This window comes from Lygodium microphyllum, chromosome 18 (genome assembly GCF_053477565.2).
Source record: "Lygodium microphyllum isolate KBCC chromosome 18, Lygodium_microphyllum_v1.1.10, whole genome shotgun sequence".
Classification (NCBI taxonomy): domain Eukaryota; kingdom Viridiplantae; phylum Streptophyta; class Polypodiopsida; order Schizaeales; family Lygodiaceae; genus Lygodium; species Lygodium microphyllum.
The window spans coordinates 1,363,851-1,369,425 of record NC_141152.1 but is presented as its reverse complement, the minus strand read 5'-3'; positions in this window follow the sequence as shown (position 1 = coordinate 1,369,425).

Here is a 5,575-nt window from a genome sequence, read left to right as displayed (position 1 = left end):
AAAGTTATAAAGAGATATCGATGATTAGTGGGTTATTTTGAGTCTCATACACTTTATTACATGAAGGAAAATGGGGTTGGTCCAAAAATATTGCGGCATCTGAGATAGTTGGCCACTACGATTCCAGTATTGGTCAAGAATGGATTTGATGTATGTAGATATGACTTATAAGGGAGATATTTGTGGTTGGTGATAATGCAGAAAATCATGTTCTTGAATTATAGGTTGGGATTGTGGAATTACAAGTTAACCTCAACTCAATTAGATTTAGTAGTGCTTGTCTTCTTATAGTTATGATACTAAGTGCCTCCTCACATGTTATAGGTCTCTAGTTAGAAAGTTATTCTCTCCCACCCCTTTTATTGGTTATCTTAATCACCACTGATCATTACCAGTGTTATAGGTCTCTACTCCCACTCCTTTTATGAGACTTAATTACCATTTATTAGCAGTGCTATAAGTCTCTAGCTAGAAAGGTCTTTTCACCCAACCCTTTTGTGAGTTAACTTTATTACCATTTCATTCTTTTAACAGAGTAGGTTAGGGGTTTGAATTGGACAACTTCTACTCATATCTAAAGGAGATGATCAAGAAACATGGGCTTTGAAATGTTTAAACAATTACACTAGCATCTTATTAATACCTAGGCTTTTGCATTCCTTTAGACTCAAAATGGCTTTCAAAAGTTGTTTCCTAATATCTCACCTCCAATTAGGATGCAAGAAAAGATGAGTGTGAGGAAACTAGTTTGCTAGACTCAAAATTTTTCTATGTGGCTTCTCCAAGCAAGAGGGTGTTTTATTAAAAAGGTTTATGAAGTGATGTAGAGCTACTTCTAGATTATCCTCTTCAAGGGAAATTCACTATCATTCTCTTTCTTAGCAATGGGATGTAGATTTGCTCTTGTTTTTGCTGCAATAACTTGTACGTGGCTTTAATAGGTCTATCTATCCTATGCAACCATTAGTTCATAAAGAATGTTAATATTTTGTTGAATTATATAACTTCTTCTTTTAAAGGAGTCATGATGATTTTAATTGCCTCTCTTGCATGTGTAAGAAGCCCTAGTTACATTTTACTTTCAAGTGTTTGTTCCTTAAAGCTACCTAAAGAGATAATCTCTTATACTTTTGCATTTGGCTTTACTGGCCTTCTTTCATATTTTGAAAACAAAGGATTGATTCCCTTGACATACATTATACCATTTCCCTACACTACTTGCAAAAGTTTTTGAACCATATATAGACTACTACCACTACAAGATATAGGCCTTATACCGACGTTAAAAGCGACGAAAATGTAAATAACAAAATTTTCCCCCGTCGTCGCAAAAAGCGTCGTTAATATTGGCGATGCCATAGAACAATCGGTATCAGCATCGGTATCAACGTCGTTATCAGCGTCGCTGATACCAATGCCAATAACGATGCTGATACCAACGCTGATACTGATGGTCTGCGACGATAATAACGACGCCAATAACAATGCGAGCAGTAAATTTGCGACGCTAATAGCGACGGTAATAGGAAAAAAAAAATTTAAGGCAGGGCAGCTAGCACTGTGTGCTTTATTTGGGCCATACAAAATAGTTTCTGCACAGTGTACAATGCTCATGCAAACAAAAACAAAGTATACTGAAATCATAACATTGATACATGAAATAAATACATGATCGCATAATGAAAGCGATTGGTACAATCATGACAAGATATCACTAATACATAGAAAATGTCTACATAGATCAGGCGACAAAAAAAGAAAGGGGTGTGAGCTCCAGGGATCCAAGGGCGACCTACATATCCTCGCCATCCGAAAGCTCGAGCGTCACCAATAGAGCAACTTAGTGCCAAGCCTAAGGAGGGGGGTCGTGACTTATCTCAACCCACCACAATAAACAAGCTGCAATCCCTAGTAAACGCACCCAAAGCCACTAAGAAGTAGCTCAAGTGGACATCCAAATGACAATCGCAATCACCTAGGAGCCAACCCGCATGAACTCATAATCCTAGAACCTTACACCCTAGGCCTAGAAGACAAAGTTGATGCTATAGAATTCGACAAATGGTCAAGCTACAATGGGTGCCCAAAGCCCTATTGCATGCTCAAGGCTACTATGAAGGAAACAATTGGATTTGGTTGCCCAAGTCCACGAGTGGCACATGTGTCCCTCAACCATTAGTTGACTCAGATGAAGGGAATCAAATCACAAAAAGTAAGAAAATACCAAGACATTTACTTACAATATCCAATGAGCAACAAGATTGACTTTGGGGATACAAATGGTTGATAGACTTTCTCTAACTTTTGTTTGTCATTGAGGTAAGACTTGGAAGACTTGCCATACCCTAGTGATGCACTCAAGTTTTTGTTACAAATATACTCAAATAATAACTACAATGTGCCAAGTTGTCATAGTTAATTCATATTTTAGTAGTTGTTAGTTTATCCATGTCGTAGTCAAAGGCTTGGTCAATACTAGCACATGTTCAAGCATAGAACCAAGGGTCTATCTATATAATATAGATATCCTTGTTCCATTAAGTATCACATGATCCTAGATCCACCATTAAGTGCATATTCTATGGAGTTGATAAACCATCTAATGAATTGAGTTGCCACATGCCCTCGCAAACATGTGGTCTAAGGAAATAAGCAACAATATGAAGCAATTCTATTTGAGCCATCTATGGGAGGGGGCTCATATCTTGGTAGCTCATTCTTATCCTTATATTTCATATCCATAACTTGGTGTGCATAGACATAATCTTTTCAATCAATAGCATTCTTTTTTTAAGTCCAATTTCATAAAAATATATTTCAATGATTAATAATTAAGTAATTGATGTGCTACAATGTGCAATGCTTGTGAGGTGAGGTTGTTGTTGGTTATTATTTCATAAAGTCCTATTCTTTATTTTGACTTAAATGTGATTTCAATGAAAATGTTGGCATTATATAAATGATCAAAACATAAAAAGTCTAATGCTAGTATTTTTTAACACGTATACCCTGGTTACAATGAGGGAAACAAGAGTCCTACTTAAATTCTAGTGTCTTATATGATAATCTAGGCTATGGATCTTCAACCTTCATTAATCTCACTGGATTCATGATGCCAAAATTAGGCCTTTCCTGTGCATGTATTTTTTTTCACTATTGCATGTTACGTGACTCATGACATACATAATGTACAAGATAATCAAATAAATTCCTCCATCATATGCTCAGTAATTAAGGTCTGATGCTACAAATCTTGAAATCACCCAAATTCTTTAGAATCGAGCAACTACAACTCCAATCTTGCTACTTGGAAGCCTAGATCCCTTAGCAACTTTGCTAACTCATTCAATCTTAGGTAAATAAGCTTGCTTTTGCTCACATTAGTCACAACCCCAGATAGCTCTAGAAAACTTTCATCAAATACATCTACTAGTTGCCTCTCTACTTGCACAATATTGGTAAGTTATTGTTGGCAAAGAATTGGGAGACCAAGTGTCTTCTTAATGGTATAGGAAGCCCCTTGCTTACTCCATGTTGCACCTTAAAATCCAAATTCCTAAGCAAAGGATTGGTGATTATGGTGGCAAAGAGTAATGGGACAATGGGACACCCTTTGGCATCGACATCTTTACCTCAAATGGACCTAAGCATAGACCATTTACAAATACATTCCAAAGAGATTGAAACATCCCAACATAAATTCCACGATTCCTTCTCCATCATCTATCATAGTGATGAACTCTTGTTGCTTCTTTTGCTTCATCAATTCATAAAGTTAATTGGTCAAAGAACCAGTCCCATAAGATACCATTTCCCTTAGACTAGATTTTGGCAACTTCACCTTTATATTTTTGCAAATCCTCCATGTAATGCTCCACTTCTTTGAGAATTTGATAAAACATCCCATTACTAGAACACTTAGAAAGAGTCATAATAATATACTCACTGCATTGCTAACTACTAATATGCAACCCTCTTTGAAGTCAATCTTGATCTTTGCCATACATATTGGTAATCTCAGTTATGATAGCAATGGATCTCATCTAGTTCTACATTGGATTAGCCATTGGATTGTTGGTTTGTTTCCAAGCATCCTTTACCTATAAGTTGAATCCTTCCCTTTCTAGAGAGGAGGTGTTGAAAGAGAGGGGCTTCCATTTCTTTCTCCTACTAAACATATCCTTCTTGGATGGATTTCCTAGGCACCTCACATTCCAAGAGATTATAGTGAGCCAACTAATTAACATTATATCTTTGTTCGAACCTCCATAATCCAAAATAGCAAAATAGCCTTGTCAACAAAACATTTGCAAGAAGCTTTTAAAGGGAAATTTTTTACTTCTTACCTCCATTAGACTTCAAAGAATTTGGTGGTTGAAATTATTTGTTTCCATCCCGCTTTAACTTCAGCATCTCTAGGATCATGACTAATAATTAGGTTTCTCCTTAGGTTCCTCCTTTTGAGGCTTGTTTGTTTCCTTGAATTTACCCTTCTCAACCTATGTTTTTTCTTTTTTGCTCCTTTTGAAGATCTTCCTTATCTCTACTATTTTCTCCTTTGCTTCTTCTTATCTCAATTCCTTTTTGGGCATTCGTTTGCAAAGCACCCATCTTCTTTGCATTTGAAGCATGTATCCAAGAAGAGGGAGAATTTGACATCGACCAACAACTCAATCCCATTAGGATCAAAAATCTAGAGCATCTCAAGGATCTTCTTCCTCTTATCCCAAAGTACGAGAGGTCACTTGCTCCACTAGTTGATATTATTGTAAGAACATAGAGCACTCTACCTAGCACTTCTACTAGCACATTATTTCTCCATCTAGCAAAGGAGGAAGTCCATGAAAACTAGCCCATATTGGGCATTCAATTTGCAAGACCTCCTTAGCAATAAAATCATGATGCCATGGAAGCATGTAAATAAGGCTCACTTTAAGACAATTTACAAGTGAACCCAAACCCAATCTCTTTTTGCTTTAGATGAAAGCAAGACCCAAAAGAAGTCTAATGGCAAGCAAAACAATGTGAGCACCACTTTGATCCATAGGTGAGCCAAAACAATCTAGCAAACTCATCCTCAAGGGGGACCTTCCCTTAAAATACATGTACATGTTGCATAGAGAATACTTAGCATTGCTTTGCCGAATGCATGGCAACAAGGATACCACTCATGCACATAGCACTTTCTCCCCGAATTCTATTGTGACTCTCTTTTAATTCTCATTGAAACATTTTTTGTCACCCCACATCTTCTTCTCTAGCTCTTCCATGTTCATGCTAGCAATGACAATGTTAGCATAATCCATCTCCATCCCATTGTCTTGCTTATATTGCTTTATGTTAGTGCTATGTGTTCCATTATCTCTTACTCCTTGTTCACCCCCTGAATATGCTACATGCATGAAAGTGGGAGTATATGCCACATGTTGGTAGGAAATGTTTCTTTTTTAATAAACTTAATACAACTACCCTAGTTAATAGACCATGTGCCATGACTATCTATTGAGAGCTCCCCTCTTCAAGTTTTCGCATACTCAAGAGGTTCTATGTCTTTCATTTAAGGAAAAGGCTATTA